The sequence below is a fragment of the Ursus arctos genome, unplaced genomic scaffold (genome assembly GCF_023065955.2).
Source record: "Ursus arctos isolate Adak ecotype North America unplaced genomic scaffold, UrsArc2.0 scaffold_37, whole genome shotgun sequence".
Taxonomy (NCBI): Eukaryota; Metazoa; Chordata; class Mammalia; order Carnivora; family Ursidae; genus Ursus; species Ursus arctos.
Genome location: NW_026623053.1, coordinates 8,647,421 through 8,671,141, shown reverse-complemented (window position 1 = coordinate 8,671,141; position 23,721 = coordinate 8,647,421). Strand labels below are relative to the sequence as shown.

The 23,721-nt window shown below is 33.5% G+C and overlaps 2 long non-coding RNA genes across 2 annotated transcripts in view; both read right to left on the bottom strand.

The window, feature by feature from the left end:
• The window catches only part of LOC113266082 (uncharacterized), a 634,890-nt gene that overhangs the window by 485,475 nt on the left and 125,694 nt on the right, over positions 1-23,721 (bottom strand). The window lies entirely within an intron of this gene.
• On the bottom strand, positions 566-14,979 carry LOC130542545 (uncharacterized). The gene is made up of 4 exons (XR_008957175.1): positions 14,898-14,979; positions 11,668-11,801; positions 11,496-11,575; positions 566-608 (listed from the first exon to the last, which is right to left on the bottom strand). It is a non-coding gene; the product is annotated as an uncharacterized LOC130542545 (long non-coding RNA).

The window sequence follows — 23,721 nt, the reverse complement described above, 5'->3', positions numbered from 1 at the left end:
TCCCCTCTCCCTGTCACCAAATCTATCCCATCCCTCTGTAACTCTATTCTTGATTCTGATACTGAAGTCCCTCCCTTTTTATTGCTTCTAAAAAAAAACTGAGCACCTACTATGTCTCAGGAACTCTCCTGCATACATGGGATACAGAAGAGAGCCCCTATCTGTGCAGTGCTTATTCTTCAAACACCGTTGTATCAGATATGTATATAAATTAAGACATCTTTGAATTTTATTCTTTATTTTGAAAAGTTCAGGAAAAAATAATAAACAAATCATTTGGTACAAATCTTATTATAATTTTCTGGTACACAGTCACAGATCTCTGTAAAATGTGTGAGTTTAAAATCCTTACAGGTTTAACTACCTATTCTGCTTATATATGAAAATAGTCTATAATCATTATCCTAGAATCTTAGATTGGATTTGTTGTTTTTTTAATATTAGAAAATACCTAATTCAACATCCTGCCCAAGTAAAGAATACATTGTATTGTGTCTGTGTACATTATCTAGTTTTTGCTCAATGTCCAAGAACTGGGAGTTTTTTTATTACACAAGTCAAACTCACATTGTTGGTTCTCTAATTGGTACCATAGCTGCTCTCCAAATCTGCAAAAGAAAATACTGTCACAAGACAACCTCCAAATATTTCAATACAACCATCCTATCTCCCCTTAATTCTCTCTTCTCTAAGTTGAAGAACTCCCAATTTATGGCAGGGTTTATACATCCTTCACCATCTTGAACCCTGTCCTCTGGATGCACACTATTTGCAATGTTTCTCTAAAAAGTATAGCACACTAAACAGAACAAATAATCCAGATATACCAAAACAGAGCACCACAACAACTCCTGAAACCTGTATAATCTAAAATTGCAAGGGTATCACATCTTCAGTTCATATGGAGCTCACAGAAGCTAAATCTTTATCCACATGAAGTACAAACCAGGTATATCCATATCTTAAAATAATTAATCAATTCTTTATGCCTAAAAAGAGTAAATAATATTTATCCTTATTTAAGGATAAATAATATTTATCCTTATTTATCCTTATTTAAGGATAAATAATATTTATCCTTAAACTTATCCTAAGTTTTTACTCTTAGTTTCAACCCAATATTCCAGTTTTATGAAAGTTGAAACTTGATTCAATCAGCTATCTTAACTGTCCTTCCCAATTTTTTTCCATCCAAAAACATGGTAAGTTTCTTGTATATGACTTCATTTAACTAATTGGTAACATTTTTCAACAGTATAAAGGCATAAGACAGAGCCCTGTGGCATTCCCAGATGGCAACAAGCCATTCATCTCTTTCTTTCCAATTCATCCTCTTTGTATTTTCTTATGAAACTAACCTATGCATGCTATAAAAATTTAAGCAACAAAGAAATAGAAAAAGTAAAAAACAGAAGTGCTCCTACTACAACCCTACTCTCCAGAAGTAAAAACTTTTAATATTTTGGTACACATTGATCTATCTAGATAGATTATCTACCTTTCTCTAATTTTATATATTTGCAATCTTTTCAGAAGTGCGTGCACACTTTAAATATTGCTCTGCACCTTTTTTTTTCATTTCAATTATTACTGGCCTGTTTTTCACACTTGCAAGCTACTTCATTATTTTTAACAGTTGCATTGCATGCTTTTGGTAGATGTACCACAATTTGTTTAACTATCAGCTCCATTATTCGTGAAATATTAGGTATTAATATTAAGAATTTTAAGGTAATCTATTCCTAATGAAAGAAAAAAAATCAAGAAAAACAAAATAATATTGGGAAAAATAATTAGCAGTTAGTTTGTAAACATTCCTCTTTCTTCAAAGATATCTGAGGACTTGATCAAATTCTTCTTTCAAAAGTAACTCAGGAACTTAAAAAAAATATCAGATCTGACCAAGGTTACTCTCTATCTAACCAAGCAACTATAACTCATAATAAAGAGTCTTTACCAAATAATGTATAATCAGTATTAATGAGATGTTTGCCACAAAAATCCATAAATTGGAAGACCCCTGAGACTAGTTAGGCATAACACTTAGGGACCCCACAGTTGATTAATTATTTAAACTGAGATAGTTAACACTAGCCCAGTCTCATCACTCATTCCTACCTGAATCCCAAGTGTAAACTGATACGATTGTAATACAAAGGCACAAACATACAATGTTTCTCAACTCTTCTTTAATTTGTACCTCTGCACTGGATAGATATTCTTTTAATTTGTACCTCTGCACTGGATAGATAAAATGGATGAAGCAAAGGTATATATTTTTCCAAAATGGAAAACAAAATCTTTTCCTCAGCCTATGATTTGGCTTTCTTATAATGAATGGATATGAGATATTGCCTATTATAGAGCAATAAACTAATGTCAGTTTTTTACTTCTACAAAATAATCAAGATTTCCCAACAAAACTATCATGTATAAATTCTTCCATTTAATTAAATATAAAAAATACCTGGCAAATTAACAACACAGGGACCAAACCCCACCAAGAACAGGCAAAGAAAGCCAAGGCAGATTAAACTGAAAAACCCAGGGTTCATGGAATACACACAGGAGACACCTCTAAAGTGCTGGGTTCTGGTGGACAGGGAACACTGCACTGCAAGTGACTACAGGACCTCTTCTTCATAAGAAAAGGAGACAAGCTGACTTTCCTAACACAGAGAAACAAACACAGAGTTGGAGAAAATGAGGAGACAGAGGAATATGTCCCAAATGAAAGAACAGGACAAAATCACAGCAAGAGAGCTAAATGAAACAAAAATAAGTAATATTACTGATAGAGAATTTAAAGTAATGGTCATAAAGATATACACTGGACTTGAAAAAAGAGTGGAGGACCTCAGTGAGATCCTCAACAACAACAACAACAAAAAACCACCAAAAAGAACCAATCAGAGATGAAGAAAAATAAATGAAAAAAAATTAAAATAAATTAAGAGAACTTAGCAACACCATCAAGCACAATAACATTCACATTATAGGGATCCAAGAACAAGAACAGATAGAATGGGGGGGTAGACAATTTATTTGAAGAAATAATAGTTGAAAACTTCCTGAATCTGGGGAAGGAAACATAAATCCAGATCTAGGGGGCACAGAGAGACTCCAACAAATCAAACCAAGGAGGCCCACACTAGACACACAGTAATTAAAATGGCAAAAAATAGAAATAAAGAATTTTAAAAGCAGCAAAATGAGGTGCCTGCGTGGCTCAGTCAGTTGAGCGTCCAACTCTTGATTTTGGTCCAGGTCATGATCTCATGGGTCATAGGACTGAGCCCCATATTGGGCTCCAGCTCAGTGAGGAGTCTGCTTGAAGATTCTCTCTCTCTTCTCTCCCCCACAGGAACACATGCACTCACTCACTCTCTCTTTAAAATAAATAAATAAATCTTTTTAAAAAATGAAATAAAAAGCAGTAAGAAAAAAAAAAACAAAACAATTACATACAAGGGAATCCCCATAGAGCCATCAATGGATTTTTCAGCAGAAACTTTGTATAAGAGAAGAAACTGACATGATATATTCAAAGTGTTGAAGGAAAAGAACCTACAACCAAGAATACTCTATCCAACAAGGCTATCAGTCAGAATGGAAGGAGAGACAGAGTTTCCCAGATGAACAAAAGTTAAAAGAATTCATGACCACTAAACAAGAAATGTTAAAATGGACTCTGAGTGGAAAGGAAAGACCATAAATAGGAGTAAGAAAAGTAGGAAGCACAAAAGCAGTAAAATTAAGAATATCTGTAAAAATCAATCAAGGGATTCATGAAATAAAAGGATGTAAGTATAACACTGTATACCTAAAACATGGCAGGGAGAGGAGTAAAGAATGGTTTCAAACTTAAGCCACCATCAACTTAATATAAACTACTATATGGATAAGATATTATATATAAATCTAATGGTAACCACAACTCAAAAACTGGTAACAGAACTGCAAAAAATAAAGAGAAAGGGAAATAAGTATATCACTAAAGAAAGCCAGCAAACCATGAGAGAAAAGAGCAAGAGAAGAAAGGAACAGAGAAGACCCACAAAAACAACCATAAAACAAGTAATGGAATGACAATAAATAAGTAACTATCGTTAATTACTTTGAATGAAAATGGACTAAACACTCCAATCAAAAGACATACAGTGACAGAATGGATTAAAAAGCAAGACTCATCTATATGCTACCTACAAAATCCATGATTCATTAGTTGCGTATAACACCCAGTGCACCATGCAATACGTGCCCTCCTTAATACCCATCACCAGTCTATCCCATTCCCCCACCCCCCTCCCCTCTGAAGCCCTCAGTTTGTTTCTCAGAGTCCGTAGTCTCTCATGCTTCATTCCCTCTTCTGATTACCCCCCCCTTTCTTTATCCCTTTCTTCTCCTACCGATCTTCCTAGTTCTTATGTTCCATAGATGAGGGAAACCATATGATAATTGTCTTTCTCTGCTTGACTTATTTCAGGGTAGCAATATTTATACTGGACAAAACAGGCTTTAAAACAAGGACCGCAACAAGAGACAAAGGACACTATATATCATTAAGGAGATAATACAACAAGATGATTTAACAATTATAAATATTTATGCACCAACATGGGAGCAACCAAATATTTAAAGCAGTTAAAAACAAGTAAAAAGGGAGTAATTGATAGTGATACAATAATAGTAGGGAACTTTAACACCCCACTGAAATCAATGAGCAGATCATCCAAACAAGAAATCAATAAGGAAATAGTGGCTTTGAATGACACAATGGACCAGGTGAATTTAACAGATATATTCAGAACATTCCATCCTAAAACAGCAGAATACACATCCTTTTCAAGTGCACCTGGAACATTCTACAGAATACATCACACCTTAGGCCACAAAACAAGCCTCAAAAAATTTTAAAAGACTGAAGTCATTCCATGCATCTTTTCCAATCACAACACTATGAAACTAAAAATCATCTACAAAAAACAATCTAGAGAGAACACAAATATACATGGAGGAAATAATATGCTATGAAACTACAAATGAATCAGCCAAGAAATCAAAGAGTAAATAAAAAAATACATGGAGACAACTGAAAATGAAAACACAATGTTCCCAAATCTTTGGCAAAAACTGTTCTAAGAGGGAAGTTTATAGCAATACAGGCCTACCTCAAGAACCAAGAAAAATCTCAAATAAACAATCTAACCTTACACCTAAAGGAGCTAGAAAAAGAAAAACAAACAAAATCCACAAGTGTAGAAGGAAGGAAATAATAAAGATTACACTAGAAATAAACAAAATAGTAACTAAAAACAAACAAACAAAAACAATAGACCATTGAAACCAAGAACAGATTCTTTGAAAAGATTAACAATTGATGAAACTTTAGCTAGACTCAAAAAAAAAAAAGTCAGAGAGAGAAAGGACTCTAAAGAAATCAAAAATGACAGAGAAATAACAACTGACACCACAGAAATATAAAGGACTATAAGAGAATGTTATGAAAAATGATATGCCAACAAATTGGACAACCTAGAAGAAAAGGATAAATTCTTAGAAACATGTAACTTCTCAAAACTGAATCACAAATAGAAAATTTGAACAGAGGGATTACCAGCAATAACATTGAATCAGTAATCAAAAAAAAAAAAAAAAAAAAACCACCCATGGGAAGCCTGGGTGGCTCAGTCGGTTAAGTGACAGCCTTTGGCTCAGGTCATGATCCCAGGGTCCTGGGATCAAGTCTCACACTAGGCTCTCTGCTCAGCAGGGAGCTGCTTCTCCCTTGGCCTGCCTCTCCCCCTGCTTGTACTTTCTCGCTCTCTCTCCCTCTGATAAATCAATCAATCAATCTAAAAAACAACAACAACAACAAAAACACCCAACAAATTAAAGTCCAGGACCAGACAGCTTCACAGGGGAAATTTACCAAACATTTAAAGAAAAGTTAATACCTATTCTTCTCAAACTATTTCAAAAAAAAGAAAAGGAAGGAATTCTTCCAAATTCATTCTGAGAGGCCAGCATGACCCTGATACCAAAACCAGATAAAGACACTACCAAAAAAAAAAGGAACTACAGGCCAATATCTGTAATGAACGTAAATGCAAAATTCCTCAACAAAAATATTAGCAAACCAAATCCAACAATAGATTTAAAAAAATCACTCACTACAATCAAGCGGGATTTATTCCTGGGATGCAAGAGTGGCTCAATATTTACAAATTAATCAACATAGATACATCACATCAACAAGAGGAAGGATTAAAAAAATATCATATTAATAGATGCAGAAAAAGCATTTGACAATGTACATCTATTCCTTATAAAAACCCTCAACAAAGTAGGTTTAAAGGAAACATGCCTCAACATAATAAAGGCCATATATGAAAAACCCACAGTTAACATCATACTCAGTAGTGAAAAACTGAGAGATTTTCCCCTAAGATCAGGAACTAGACAAGGATGTCTACTTTCACCACTTTTATTCAACATTGTACTGGAAGTCATAGCCACAGCAATCAGACAACAAAAAGAAATAAAAGGCATCCAAATTGGAAAGGAAGAAACAAAACTTCCACTATCTCAGATGTTATGATACTATATATAGAAAACCCTAAAGACTCCACCAAAAAATTACTAGACCTGATCAATGAATTCAGTAAGGTCACAGGATACAAAATCAATATATAGAAATCTGTTGCATTTCTATACAGTAATAATGAAGTAGCAGAAAGAGAAATTAAGAAATCAATTCCATTTACAATTGCACCAAAAATAGCAAACTTCTAAAAATAATAATAATAAAATAAAATACCTAGGAATAAACTTAACCAAGGAGGTGAAAGACCTATCCTCTGAAAACTACAAAACACTGATGAAAGGAATTGAAGACTACACATACAAATGGAAAGATATTCCATGTTCATGAATTGGAAGAATAAATATTGTTAAAATATCCATACTACCCAAAGCAATATACAGATTTAATACAATCCCTATCAATATACCAACAGCATTTTTCATAGAACTAGAAAAAATAATCCTAAAATTTGCATGGAACCATAACAGACCCCAAATAGCCAATGCAATCTTAAAAAGAACAAAACGTGAGGTATCACAATCCCAGATTTCAAGATATAGTACAAAGCTGTAGTAATCAAAACAGTATAGTACTGGCTCAAAAACAGACATATAGATCCATGGAACAGAATATAGAACCAGAAATAAACCCACGATTACATGGTCATTTCAACTTCAAGAAATGGTTTGGGAAAAGTAGACAGTGACATGCAAAATAATGAAACTGGACCACTTTCTTATATTATACACCATAATAAACTCAAAATGGATTAAAGACCTAAATGTGAGAACTGAAACCATGAAAATCCTAGAGGACAGCACAAGCATTAATTTCTCTGACATCAGTCATAGCAACAGTTTTCTAGATATGTCTCTGGAAACAAGGGAAACAAAAGCAAACATAAATATTGAGAATACATCAAAATAAAATGTTTCCACACAGCAAGGAAACAATAAACAAAACTAAAAGACAATGTAACAAATAGGATAAGATATTCACAAATGACATATCTGATAAAGAGTTATTACCCAAAATATATAAAGAACTGATATAACTCAACACCAAAAAAAGCCAAATAATCCAATTAAAAATGAGAAGACATGAACAGACATTTCTCCAAAGAAGACACAGAGATGGCCAACAGACACATGAAAAGATGTTCAACAACACTCATCCTCAGGGAAATACAAATCAAAACCACAATGAGATATCACCTTATAGCTGTCAGAATGGCTGAAATCAAAAACACAAGAAACAAGTATTGGTGAGGATGTGAAGAAAAAGGAACCCTTGTGCACTGTTGGTGGGAATGCAAATTGGTGCAGCCATTCTGGAAAACAGTATAGAGATTCTTCAAAAAGATATATGCAGCCCTATGTTTATCACATTATTTACAATAGGCAAATTATAGAAGCAACCTGAGGGTGCATCAATAGATGAACAGATAAAGAAGAAGTGGTACATATATGCAATAGAATATTACTCAGCCATAAAAAAGAATGAAATTTTGCCATTTGCAATAACATGGATGAAGCCAGAGAGCATAATATTAAGTGAAATAGGTCAGTCAGTGAAAGACAAATACCATATTATTTTATTCATATGTGGAATTTAAGAAGCAAAACAAATGGGGGCGCCTGGGTGGCACAGCGGTTAAGCGTCTGCCTTCGGCTCAGGGCGTGATCCCGGCGTTCTGGGATCGAGCCCCACATCAGGCTCCTCTGCTATGAGCCTGCTTCTTCCTCTCCCACTCCCCCTGCTTGTGTTCCCTCTCTCGCTGGCTGTCTCTATCTCTGTCAAATAAATAAATAAAATCTTTAAAAAAAAAAAAAAAAAGAAGCAAAACAAATGAACAAAGAGAAAAAGAGACAAACCAAAAAAGAGACTCATAACTATAGAAAGGTTTAGGTGAAGGGGCAAGAGAAGAGTACACTTATCATCATGAGCACTGAATAACATATGTAATAGCTGAATTACTATATTGTACACCTGAAACTAATATAACATTGCATGATAAATATACTGGAATTAAAAAAATAAAAAATAAAAAAAAATTCTGAAGGAGGTGGACTTTCCTCTCTGTTTGGGAAAGCTGTGGTTCCAAGTGAGTGGGGTTAACCCTCACTACTTGTTTCTTCTTTCTGTCCTCACATCACTTGGTACTAAATGCAGGCTCAAAAACGGAACTGTGCAATGAGCACAATAACTGCAATACCAAATTTCTGGCCTGAACTAAAAAACAAAACAAAACAAAAGAACTCAAAGAACAACCCAAAATGTTGTCTATGAACATCAAGGCTCATTCCCAGCAGCACAGGTGTGACACTTATCCTAATCAGAATAACAAAAACTGAGACCTGAATAAAGGGCAGACCACCATCCAAGTTTCCAAGATGAACACTGGATGGTACAAACACAGAAAATATCCAAAAAGCATTACAAAACGTTCAAAAACTGAACTGCTATTAGAAACATGGCTTACAGAAGGCAAAGCAGAACACGTGGCCTGAACATAAGCAGGTTGATTTTCTACTAAAACATACGTTTCAATACTCTCAATAGGATTAAATATGATCCAGAGTCTTATAAATTCCAAATGTCTAGAATGCAATCCAAAATTAATTCGCATATGAAGAAGCAGGAAAAGCCCTACTCATAAGGGAAAAGACAAACTACAGATGCCAACAATGAGATGACACAGATGTTGAAATAATCTAACAGATTTTCCTTTATAAAATGCTTGAATTAGCAATCTTGAACACTTAAAATGAGTTTTAAAATAGAAAGTCTTGGCAAAGCAACAGAAGATATAAAGAAGAATTAAATGGAAACTTTAGAACTGAAAACATAATAACTGAAGAAAAAAATCAATGAATGGACTCAGCAGCAAGAATGGAGATGACAGGTAGGAGTATGTAAACTTGGAAGACTGATCAACATAAATTATTCAATCAAGTTTTAAAAAATGAGCAGAGCCACAGAAACTATGGGACAATAAAAAAAAGTTTAACATTGATGTCATCAGAGTTACAGAGAGAAGAAAAAAATATTTAAAGAAATAACTGTCAAAAACATCTCAAGTTAAGCAAAAGGTCTTTATAGATTCAAGAAGCTGAGTGAGCCTAAAACAGGATTAACCCCAAGAAATCCATATCCATATATGTCATCATCAAACTATTGTACATTAAATACCAAAAAAAAAAAAAAAAATCTGAAGATAGCCAGAGAAAACAACGTATCAATGAAACAATGACTCAGAGGGGATTTTCTATCAGAAACCACATAAACCAAACCAAACCAAAACAGAACAAACAAAAAACAAACAGAAAAAAAACAAATAAACAAACAAAAAAAGGCACATTTTAAAGTTCTGAAAGAAAAGAACTGTCAGCCCAAAATTCTATATCCAGTGAATATATCCTGCAAGAATGAAGGTGAAATAAAGATATTCTGAATTTATGTAGATATATAAGCAATCTATAGCATACGTGGGAGAGAATAAGATAGGAAGAGCCTATACTCCAACCGAAGTAGTAAAAAACGGATTCTAAGTAAAATGAAAAGTAAATATTTTATAATCACTAGAGCAACCAATAAAAAAAAATTCAGAGATATATAGTCAAAATCACAAAAGAGAAATGAATGATAAAAAAATTTCAAATAACCCAAAAGAAGGCAAGAAAAGTAACACAGAGGGATGAAAACAGAAGGAATAAACATAAAACAAAAAACTGATAGACCTAAGTACAAATATATCAAAAATTACATTACATTTAAATGATCTATGCATGCAATTAAAAGACAGATTGTCAGAATGGATAAATAACCATGACCTACGTATATGCTGTCTATAAAAAACTCACTTCAGATACAATAATTTTCGTAGGTCAAAAGTAAAAGAATGTACAAAGATAACTGGCAACTACTAATCAAAGTGGCTATATTAAAATCAGACGAAGTAATCTTCATAGCAAAGAAGTTACCAGGCATAAAGAAGGACATTATATAATGATAAAAGTTTTAGTTCACTGAGAAGATATACAATCCTAAATGTGTATGCTCCTAACAAAAGAACTACAGAAGACATGAAGCAAAAACTGACAGAATTAAAAGGATAGATAAATCCACAATTATGGCTGGAGATTTCAACACTTCTCTCTCAATGACATATAGACAGAAAAATTAAGTAAGGATATAGGAGAACTAAACAATGTCATCAACATATGGGATCGAATTGACATTTACAGAGCACTCCACCAAACAACAGCAGAGTATATATACTCAATATCTTTTCTTGATTTTATCTGGCATAGATATTATAACTTTAATGTTGTTATTTGCCTCACACATGTGTTCTCTCATATTAGAGACTGAGTATTTTAGTTACTCATTTCTCAACTGAGTTGAGAGGGACTGTCTGGGAGTATATTAGCTGTACCGTTCTCTAAATTAAACCACTTTCCTTTACTCCAACACACAAACCTTCTATACTAGGAACCATCAGTGCCAGATAAAGAAAAGTTGTGGGAGATAACTGCTTGAGAGGAGTATATAGAAATAATTATTGTATTTTCCTCCACAACTTTTGCATGATAAATATACACTTTTGGGTTAGTAAAACCACTATAAAAATATGACACACACATACAATGTTCTTTTCTAGAGTATACAAACAGAAGGGGATTGATAAAAATCATAAGATGAATACATCTTTAATTTTCCTAGATTATGTCAACCACTTTTCCACAGTGGTTTTACCAGCTTAACACCACCAATAGAGCACACGGTCCCATTGTTTCATCGTCTTACCAACACTTCGTATTTCTGACAATTTAACTTCTGACAATCTGCTGCATAAATTAAGATAGCTCACTGTGATCTAAAATCACATTTTTCTGGGATGCCTCACCTGGCTGGCTCAATCAGTGGAGCACGGGACTCTTGATCTTGCGATTATGAGTTCAAACCCCACGTTGGGTGTAGACATTACTTAAAAAATAAATAAAAATTTTAAAAGATAAACTAAAATCACATTTTTTGGATTACTAATAAGGTTTAGAATCTTTTTATATATTTATTACCTGTTTAGATTTCCTCCCCTCACTTAATGCCTTTTAAAATTCTTTTGGAATCATGGGTTGTACCCTTTTTCCTCTGGCAGTGTAAAACTGTCACTGATGTTGGCTTTCAGATCTCTGCATCAATTTAGTATCACCTATAAAAATTTATAAGAGTTACATTCCAAAGAGGCACCAAATATGCCCCACCTGGCCAACATACCTGCTTTCACACAACTGCCCAAGCGCTTTTAGAAACAGTTGAGAGTTATTTCCAACTGAACACCACCTCACTCGATTCTACCTCATTCCATTACACTTTACTTCTGAAGATGACATATTAGGATTTGAAGCATTCTGTACAGTAAATATTGCACAGACTGCAAGGTCCGTGGAAATAGTTCATTATCTATCCTTATCCTCTCACTTCAGAAAGACTCAGAAACATAAACAGATCAGATTTATAATGTAGGATTATTTCTTCTAATGATCTCTTCCAAATTCTAAATAAAATTGGAAGATTATTTGTTTAATTATAAAACTTATATATGTTCATAAAGGAAATTTAAGCAATAAGAAAATATACAGAGAAGAAAATAAAATTCACCCAACATCCCACAAAATGAAAGTAACTACTGCATATTTTCTTGGACTAATAGTCACTTCTAAACCTTTCTTTCTGTCTTTATCTCTAATTCTTTATTTGGCATTTAGTTCATTTCTAATTCTGCTGTTGACAATATTATGAGTGTCCTCTGACATATATCATCCTACATTTATTTAATGTTTTCCCTATGATAAATCCCTAGGAAAGAATTTCTGTGTCAAAATAGATTCATATTTTAGTGATTTACTCTTATTAACAAACTTTCTTTTAGGAAATACCAGTTTACTATAAGAATGCTGGTTTCTTCACACCCTTACCTACAATGAGTATTATTAATCTTTAAATATTTGCCAGTCTGACAAGCAACATGTGATAGATAGATTTTGCATGTATATCTTTCAATACCAGTTATGTTGACATATTTTCACATGTTTAATAGCCACTTTAATTCCCTTTATGAACTGCTTGTTCAGATCTTTTGTTAATTTTTAATTGGAATATCTGACATTGATTTTTAAATTTCTTTACATATTGATATCATTAACATTTGCCTGTCAGATATGATGCAGATAACTCCATTTGTCTCTTTGATTTGTTTTACCAAACTGAGTTTTTTTAAGAAAACTTTTTTTCTTTGGTGTACTGATTGTAATAAAAATAACTGGAAGGAAACAAAAATGCTAATGATCCCATTTTTTGTGTGATAAAATTACAAATGACAGTGGTAGACAATTATGTTGTCTTGTCTGCCCAATGTGCAAATATCCAGTATGTCAAGCAATTACCTCCCACAACTACAATATGTGAAAATGCGTCTCTCTTGACATGTTTTATATCAGCTAGAATTAAGCATGTGACACAATGCAACCAATTAGTAGTTGCTATCCAGGAAAATTAACTTTGGAGGAGTGACATAAAGATAATCGGTCAGTTAGAGGTTCTACGGCATAAAGCAAACATTCAAAGATGTGGCGTTTAGCAGCGTATCAGCTAATGGGTCCAATGGCATCAGGGCCACAGTGTCACAGGCCCAGTGACAATTACGACAGTGGAGCTATCCTAAGCAAACACTTCCTGTAGCACGATCTTGGCTACATAGGCTTCCTTAGATCTTACCCAGTTCTGGTTCTCATCCTTCATGCTGATTATGTGAGTCACCTGATACTTTTATCATCATAAATCAAGCAGAATCAACTTCTGTTTATGCCTCCACTTTCTGGTTAGTTACACGACTTTTTTCTTTTTACCTAATTCTAAACCTTCTACCACCTGATTATATAATTGTTATTTTTAAAACTAATTATTACATGAAGCAATAAAACCATCTTCTCCACAGCTTCTGTCATTAATTTGTATAACAAAATTTCAGGCACAATTTTCAGACAGATATTTGGCGAGTTTGCTTCAGGAAATTATATTTAAACAAGCAAGAGATTAAGTCTGGACTTGCATATGCTTTAAGAATTTTAGATTTGCATTGCAATTTTTCTTTTCATTTTAAAAGGAAAAATACGATTTAAAAAAGTAAATTTTAATTCACATAACCTGTTGATAAAAAAACATAAAAGCATTCTTTAAAATAGGTGCCATTCACCACCACATCCACATGTTGGAAGCTGCAAGGCCATTGCTGTACTGGAAAGACAAGTACATTACTTTATTGAAAGTAAGTTTTCCTCTACAGGATTATCAACTGCCAAAGGTCAGGAATTTTGAAGGAAGAAGAAAATGAATGATTCTTCAATTAAAAAACCTACATGAGGCAAAATAATTTGCAAGTTTAATTTGATACTTATATACATCTGGAGAAACATTTGGTAAATTTAGAGAAGTTCCACTGGATGTTTCAGAACTCCTTACTGCATATTTCTCTCATTAAAAGTAAAGACAAATCATTATTTAAAATGACATCATTTTTCTTCCAGTAATTAAAACTAAAATCTAACTTTTAATAACATTTAACTGTACTTTACTTTTTTAATAACCATTATCTCTTGGTAGGTTCAAAATTCCAGAAAGTTATACTAGCTAGACATAAAGGAAAATTGACTTTACTCATTAATATCCTAATTACCCTGCCCAATTAGTCTTGGGCTTGACTGTGTGATTTGCTCTGGCTAATGGAAGATGAGTGGATGTGAAGTATGCCATGACTGAGCATAACTTCCGAGCACTTGAGTGGCTGGGCTCACTTAGTAGCCTTTATTTATACCATGAGAACTACACGCCCAATTTGGAACTGTTTCTTCTGTCTAAATCCTCAAATGAAAAAGACATATGGAAAAAAGAGCAGAGTTGTCACCAATCGGCAGTGAATGGAAGCCGACATGTAATGAGAGCAAGCATTGTAACTTTGTTGGTATAGCAACTATATTTAAGAGATGTTATACATCATAACCGAATGCGACCTAATACATGTGGTACTGGTCTTCACTGTGATCTACCCTACCTCCTCAGATCAGATATTTCTGTATATATATATTACTTGTTAAAAAAAAAAAAACTAATAACGAGAGATTAAGCTTCTTAATCCCAGTACTCCCAGCAGAATACCTGTTATTTATTGTAACTGGAACAGCTTAAGTCACATACTATCCCTGAATTAAGCTAGAAGTATGGAATGAGATATTTATTTTAGCCCACATACCCAATTCCTGGAGTCAGGGTGGAAGCAGTTTCTCTAAAACAGTAAGGACCACCGAACAGAAATGTAGGACTACAGGAAACTGAGAAGGGAGAAATAAATGATCAGAAGACAGTTAACAAATACTTATATATTATGAAAGAAGGTACTTTCCAGTGTCCCCTTATAAACAATATTGAAATTTTTAAAGAAAATGTGTGCATAATTTATATTTGAAAATGTTTAAAACGTGGATAGAAATATAATTGAAATTACTGTCATTAAATGGCAAATTAGTCATCTCTAATATGACTTCACTAATTTCAATAAGAGTAAAGCAGTAAAATTTCATAATGGCAGGATCATATATAGTATTCAAACAACAGAAATGAATTTGAGAGTAATTTAAAAGAGAAAATGCTAATAAGTATGAAAGATATTCCAATTTTATTTCCACTACACACTTAACCAGTAAAGGGTAGTTGGAGGAAAAAAGTAACTAAAAATTATGCTTTAATCAGTGGGAAGGTTATGAAGGAAATCTAGGTATCTGTACACATATTCGAGTCTGTATTGCATTTCAAATAAACTAAGTAATGGACAGAGCTAAGAGAAAACATTTCCCCTCTTGCATATTCAAACACATATTGTCTTAGCAAAAACTGAATATCATGATCATCATAAAGTATATCTATTTCACTTTATTTACTAATATTAGCCAGAACAAGACTGTGCATTTTTTTATTTCTAAATTCACCAGCAATTCAGTGAGAGTTTTACTATGTTTAACTGTTCACATGAAAATGGACAAGAATAGAGTTAGAAGAAACGGATAGCAAAACATATTACATAAATTTAAGAACTTGAAGGTGTCTCAGGAATGGATAGATGATAAATCAGATGAGGTACCATTAAAGATGAAAAGGAATAGAAATGTAGGTGGCAACAGTGAAAGCTGGTAGAAAAGTGGGTGCCTTACTCCCCTACAAGGATTAAGAGCTGGGAATAATAACTTTGACTGGAAGAATTTGAAAGTTACTTTTCCCTTATAATATATCACATCAAATTCTTTCTCCTTTTTCCAAAGGAGATTAGGAAAAATCTTCAGAAAAAAAATGGAGTAAAATCAATAACATATAATTGCCATATATTTCCAAAAGGCCACGATTGTGAAGAAATCCACAGATAGAAAATTAGGAAGAAGGGTGTCATTAACATAGCTTTTCAGTATACCTGGTTTTCTAGCTTTACAGCATAGGAGGAAATTGAAACAGAACCTGATTGTAAAAATGCCTTTCCATCCTTCAAAAAAATGCCCTTCAGTGAAATTACTAGTAAAAATGGGCTCAGTTGCATCATCTGCTGTGAGAACACAGCTGCATCAACACTGCTTTTTTTTTCTGTTTTCACAAAACAAACAAACAAAATTCTTAGGCAGGAGGTGGAAAGGCAGGACAAGAAATTTTGTTGTATTTTTTTTTCCCCTTTGGGGATTAGGTGAACTCACAAAAGTGAAAAGACAGATGCAACAAGTACTATATGCCTATTGTTACGGGATGCTGCCATAATGACTTTAGGAGATTACCATGCTGTATAATTAAGCTTGTATCGCATGCTTGCCTGAATTAAGCTCTCATAACCAGATTTATAAACAGGAATCAAAATCTCTTGGTTTTTCTTTCCCCATAAACATTACTCCTTCTTTATCATCTTTCTCCTCTGGAAGCTTTCTTTCTTAGCGTCAAGAAAAAAATTGGGGGGACCTGGGTGGCTCAGTTGGTTAAGCATCCACTTCCGGTTCAGGTCATGATCCTAGGGTCCTGGGATCAAGTCCCGCATTGAGCCCTGCATCGGGCCCTCTGCTCATTGGGGAGCCTGCTTCTCCCTCTCCACTCCTCCTGCTTGTGTTTCCTCTCTTGCTGTCTCTCTGTCAAATAAATAAAATCATAAAAAAAAAAAAAAGAAAAGAAAAAAATTTGTGCAAGGCTTTACCTTGGGCAGGTGGATTCTCACTTGAGACTTGTGCCACATTATATAACTCAAAAGGACTATAATTCAATATGTAGCAAAAGTCAAGATATACATTTTTTGAAGTTCCGGGAATTCCAGGAGGCACTATGCACATAGAAAACAATGTGAATGCTGCTCCTCAGGGCTGAGGGACATATTGGTATTGCTAGGCATACTATAAGAGCCCCTCAAAACCTTGGGCCTCAGTGAAATACAGACCCTAGTTTTACTGCCTTCCTTCTAAAGGTACAAATAATGAAGTATGGAATAAAGGCAGAAGTCACTGGCAAATTTTTACATCTCAAATCTGGTAATTTAGTCCCTTCTCTTTTTTTACCCTGTGCTTATTGCTTTGGAGAGACAGCAGATAAAGAAGTTATATAAGAACCAAAAAAAAAAAAAAAATAGATCATTCTGCTTATGGATAGTGGCAAACTGATAGAACATAAATACAGACTAAAGAGATCTTAGATAGTCAAAGAATCGAGAACTGTTGACTAGAAAATGACCATTCTGTTCTGTAGCTTCAATTTACAGATGAGAAAACGGAAGCCAAAACAGGATCAGAGATCACAGACTAAGATCCAAGGTGTCTGAGAAGATTCAACCAGAAAAGCTCTTCTATTTTACTTAAAAATGCTTCAATGTACGATCCTTCTGCATAGAAGATTCCCATGTCCAGCATGACACTGTCTCTCACCCCAGTCAAAGCACACCTGCATCATCAAAAGATTCTAAAAGAGGCACTATAGGCAGGACGGTGATCCCAAAAATGAAGACCAAAGCAAGTGACGAATGAACAATGGACATATAAAACAATGATAAATATGATTCTATGGTTAAAAACTAAAATTAAAATTAAAATACACAAATCAGTAATATGTAAGTCTGATGACGGGGCATTAAATGAAAATAAAATGTTCTCAGTTCTTATATTGTCTGAGAGAACAAAAGAATTAAGTATATAAGGGCATTAATGAATTAAGTATGCAAATTCCAATTTCTAGGGTAATCACTAAAAGAACAGAAAAAGTGTATTTCCAACTGAGCAGAGAGGAAGTAAGTTCTTTAGATGTTTCTTTGCTATTTGCTTCCATATTCCTAAATAATGTGTTATACGTTTATATGGCCACCTCATCAATTTAGATACTATTAACTGACATGCTATCTTACCACTTTTATGTCATCCCCACACCATTTTCCTCTTCTTGTATCCTCTCTATTCTATAGTTATATGATAGGTCTGAGGTAAATCAATAATCAAATTTAACATTATTATAACTATATAAATGATGTTAGTTGCTGATCCAAGTTTATTGTAATTGTATGTTCCTTCTTGTCTAACTTTTTGGGGGCTTTTCTGGAGTAAATAATGGTCTCATTTTTCCTTTGTGTGGTTCTCTATTACTTATCTCTAATTCTTCACAAAAGAATTGAAAGTAATTGGTTCTAGGGACTGATAATTGGGGATAGATAGGAAGATGGTTGAATTTCAAAATATTTAACAACCAATAACATATAAACACCAATTAATCCAATACACTTTATCCATAAGCAACTGGTAAGGCCATGCCAAGGTATATGCACTGAACATCCGTCCTGAGGAGGGGAATTCAGAAGGAAACAGTGGGCTAGGAGATTAATATTGCCTTGTTAAAAGCTTTGAAGTATTATCTGACCTTTTAAAGATATGTATGGGTATGTCGACTAAAATAAAAATAAATTTTAAAATAAATACATTTGATTTTATTTAGTCCTTTAACCCTAACAGATGTATTTGAGGCTAAAGAATTCATTATGTGACATACACACTCCAAATAAAATGCAAACAAGTATTTGAAACGAAAGTCCATAGGTGGGAAAACGTTTCTGCTGTGTAACAGGATTGCTCAACAACCAAGGTGCTTTACTTTCTAATAAATAAATATTTTTGTCTCTGTTAAGAGAGAGAGGGTGAATAATATACATCAAATTCTTCTAGGCAAAGTGAATTGAATTAAAGAGATAAGGCAGTTTCCCTCTTGAGGAAATTGTTAAGTAATTGCACCCTATTAAGTTTAATTTTCAACAGGTGACTTAAATGTAACATAGTATCATCCTTGTATAATAAGGTCTCTGAGTTGAGAGTCCCTGTGCCAAATTTTACAATTCATTTAAATTGGATGGAGTTACTATGCCTTCCCCCAAAACAAATAAAGGCAGACATGCTATTTAGTAACCGTAAGGGGCACCACATTAATTATCATTCTTAATTTCCCTCCAGAAATCATTTCTGTCAATAGCTCTATTTCAACTAAGATGAATGGGAGGCAAGGGCATTAGGTTTAAGCAGCAGGCTGCTAACAAACTGGTTTGGAGACTCTAGCTGAGATTAGATCATGAAGCTATGAAACAGAGAAAAAGTGTCTTCCTATTTTGTGGTGTACAAACATACAGAAAAAAGAGGCCAATAGTCTTCCTTAACATTGAATTCCTACTGGAAATATAGAGTATCTATGAATACAGGACTCTTACAGGTTCTCAGTAAGAAAAAGTTTTGGGGGGTTTGTTTGTTTGCTCTTGTTTTGTTTTGTTTTTTTTTTTAATTGATTTATTTATTTTGAGAGAGAGAGAGAGAGACAGAGTGAATGCGGTAGGGAGCAGAGGGAAAGAGAGGGAGAAACTCAAGCAGACTCTGTGCTTAGTGCAGAGCCCCATGCAGGACTCAATCTCACCACCCATGAGATCATGACCTGAGCCAAAATCATGAGTCGGAGGATTAACCAACTGAGCCACCCAGGTGCCCCTGTTTGTTTTTATAATGAAGTAGCAAAGGAAAATCTTCCTCTTTGAAGTTTAAGGGCAAAGGCTTGGGGCAAGTCTTGGGAAGAAAAATTCAGAAATAAAAAGGTATGCTACAGAAAAATATTAAAACCAAGTAGAAAGCAATAAACAGTAATAAATTAAAAACGTGTCAGTTACAAAGTAATACAAAATTATTAAACATTAAATTATTTTATTCAATTAAATAAATATTTAAAAGAGGGACTGGAGACAGAAAATGGCATAGGTATTTTAAAAAGGAATTGGAGGTAAAAGATGCCCTTATGATAAATATAATTTAGAAGTAAAGACAGACATATAAGCAAATAATTTTTTAAATAAATAAATAAAATTTTGTTAATTCTGCCAGAAGCTAGATCAGCGATGACTTTATTTAAGATAAATCAATTTGAAATATGTATAAATGACTATTAGAGACAGAAAGAAAAGTGGATGGGACAGCAGGAAAGAATCAAAGTGAACAGCATCTTGAAGGAAGTACAAATAATGTGACACGATTAGAATTTATCACCACCTTTGTCATAAGAAAGAGCATATTGAGAGAGAATAATAGCAGTCCAACACATTTACTGCTATTTGCAAATAGTTCTCCAGAAATTAGATAAATAACCTGTTCTATCAGAATCATTTCTCCCGTTCATATTTACTTGTGCTCTGCATTGTGTAAGGAGTCACTTGCACCCCAAACAGAAACCCTATTACCTAACCTCCCTCCCTGATGGTAAACATGCACACACTAACGGAATCTAATGCACTATCTCAAAACAGAGGCACACGCTATCAGAAGTACAAATCTGGACACGTATTTTCTTCCTTTTTTTATCTTGTGACAATATATACCATATTATCAAAATATAAGATGAACAAAGCAAAACTAAATTTGAAACTTAGTTCTTTTTCCACAACATCAACCACATCAACCAAGAAATAATTATTGTTTCTCATGCATTAAAATGCTATTTCAGAGATTTTTAAGAAAACCACAAAAATTCAATCCATTAGAATAAGTTCCACATGAGAAGGCCTGAGTGCTAATAAGCATAGGTAAAATAAGGAAAAAAATATATTTATATTTTACTTGAATATATAAGATTTACTTAAATATCTTTAAAGATTATGCTTATATTATAAAAGTAGATCCTTTTTCAAATGTATAAAATACATTTAAGGAGTGTATTTTATACAACTGGGTGGCTCAGTCAGTTAAGTGGCTGCCTTCTGCTCACGTTCATGATCCTGGAGTCCTTGGGTCGATCCCTGGGTCAGGCTCCCTGCTCAATGGGGAGTCTGCTTCTCCCTCTCCTTCTGACCCCTCCTTGTGCTCTTTCTCGCTCTCTCTATCTCAAATAAGTAAAATCTGTAATTTCACATGATAAATTTCTGAATGTTCTATAAACAATGCCAATAAATCCGAAATGTCAATAAAAATTTAACTGAGTCTTTGGAGGTGCATAGTTTGGCTACTGCTTAGATAAAGGGAATTCAGATGGTTCCCAACTTCCCAACTTTTGATAGCTGAATCTTCAATACTTGCTTTTGTGAACTCTGGTCTCATAAATAAAATCTCCAAATATTTCTTATTTATAATTATATTGGCTGTGATAATGTTAACACTATTGATTCTGAATTATAGAAACTGTTCTTCCTTTAGCATTTACAATTCCAAGTCTTTTGGAAATTCATGTTCTTCAAATGTTTTCAATACTAGTGACCCTAAATTTGAATGCCAAATATTTGACAGTCTTGGTGTCCGAAGGCACTTTTTAAATGACCGTGTTTGTTATTTACTCTGACTCTAAGGGGAAAATGTCCCAATTATTACTTTCCTTATACTAGGAATTTCTAGTTAAAGAAATAACAAATGGACATAACTTGACAATCTTTAAATCTAAACCTTCTGAATAAAGTTATTGTTAAACAAATTTTAAGAAGGTGAAATATATTTAAGAAGTTGAAAATGTTTCTGATATTTTAAATGTGAAATTAGATGATCAAACTTGCATCCAGATTGTCAAACATGGCCCAAAATTCTAGATTACTAGAAAAATGATTTCATTTAAGGCAAGTGATGAACACATCAACTACATTAATTTGTGAGCTGATTTTTAATCCAAATCATTCCCTATTATACTTTCATTTTAAGAGCATAAGGAAAATTCGGGGCGCCTGGGTAGCTCAGTCATTAAGCATCTGCCTTCGGCTCAGGGCGTGATCCCGGCGTTCTGGGAGTTCTGGGATCGAGCCCCGCATCAGGCTCCTCTGCGGGGAGCCTGCTTCTTCCTCTCCCACTCCCACTGCTTGTGTTCCCTCTCTCGCTGGCTGTCTCTCTCTGTCAAATAAATAAATAAAATCTTTTTAAAAAAATAAATAAAAAATAAGAGCATAAGGAAAATCAGTACATTTTTATAGTTTGCACTGACTCATTGCTTGGATGTTTGTTCCAGCAAAGCAAAGAACAGAACAGGCTTTGGAAAGTAAATCATCTATTCATTATCAGATATCTATGGAAATAAGTTTGTATTTTAATATCTAACCATAATGCTCTTATCTGGAATCATATGAGAATTAGGAAAATAGAAACTCTTGCCAAAATCTAATGGGAGACCATTAGGATAGCTAATGTCAGTCATAATACTTAGAAGCTTAATACAGAAAGGCCTTATCTCTCTGACTAAGAAAGATTAACAAGACTATATAACTCTCCCCTTCTCTCTAAACTATCCATGGGTAGTGTGCCCACTCTCTCATCCACAATCAATATGAAAGAAAATATCATACTCAACGAACCTTTTAATGATGTATTCTCACAAGCAATTTAATTGGTCTTCTATCATAGGAAGAAACTAAAATCCACTTAAAATTGAACTTTACCATTAAAAAAAAAAAAAAGGAAAGCTAACGACCACTTCAAAACTTTGAAATTTGTTTCCAGATGCCAAGGTCCAGGGAACTCCAAGGTTATATTTTTTAAAAAAGAAACAAAATATTAATAGAAACTATTAGAAATAACTGATATAACTAAACTGAATGACCAAGAAAAAGACTATGAAATTAACTAATTTATAAAAGGAATCAAGGAACCTAAAGTCCTAAACTTCATTACAAGCATACACTAGCAATCAAAAGTGAGACTCAGAATCATTTTTATACAGTTACTTTACTTGATTTTATAATGAAGGTGCTCATTATGTTCTATTATGTTAGCACTGGGCATGTAATACATAAAACAGACCCCATGCCCTCAAGGAAAATGCCATCCATGCTTCTAATCACTTCCATATGACAATATAAAATCATAGATACATCTATATTATAACACTGTGACTGGCATTTCTAGTTCCCAATAGCAGTGGAGATTTTCAAATAATGTAAAGAGGAGGGAGGGAAGAAGGGAGAAGACATAAGTTGGGGGGAGGAGAGTAGAGGGAAAGGGAAAAGGAGAGAACTTTACCTCTAAACAAGAAACTATGCTACCAAGTTTTAAGTGAAACTTGTAAACAATGTGTGCTTTTATTGAGTTTTTCCATCCGAACACAATAAATACACAAAAGAGTTTAGCAAAAGAAATCTTCAAATTCGTTTTTTAAAGAGCAGTGTTTATGAGTATAAAATGTCATCAAGCAGTTCAAATAAATGTTTATGCGCAATTTAAAGTTTAAATACCTTGAAAGGTCTCTTATCACACTTTAACATTAGAGAAAATAGGAAACCTTCAATGTACTTAACACCATTCAACAATGTAAAGAATTTTAAGATTATATCTTTAATAAAGATATTTTAGCAAAAAAATCTAAATCTTCTAAAGAAACAAAATTTGAAAGGAGAAAATGTTATTTGAAATAGATTTTGGCTAATATATTAAACTTTTTTATACTAATTAAAAAGTAAAATTCTTATACTAGTAACAAAAGGATTTCTCCTATTTGGACATACATTTTAAGTTTCTATTGTGAATAAATTACTTAAAAGTCACTTTACTATGATTACACACAATATTTTATCCATGTTTCTATAA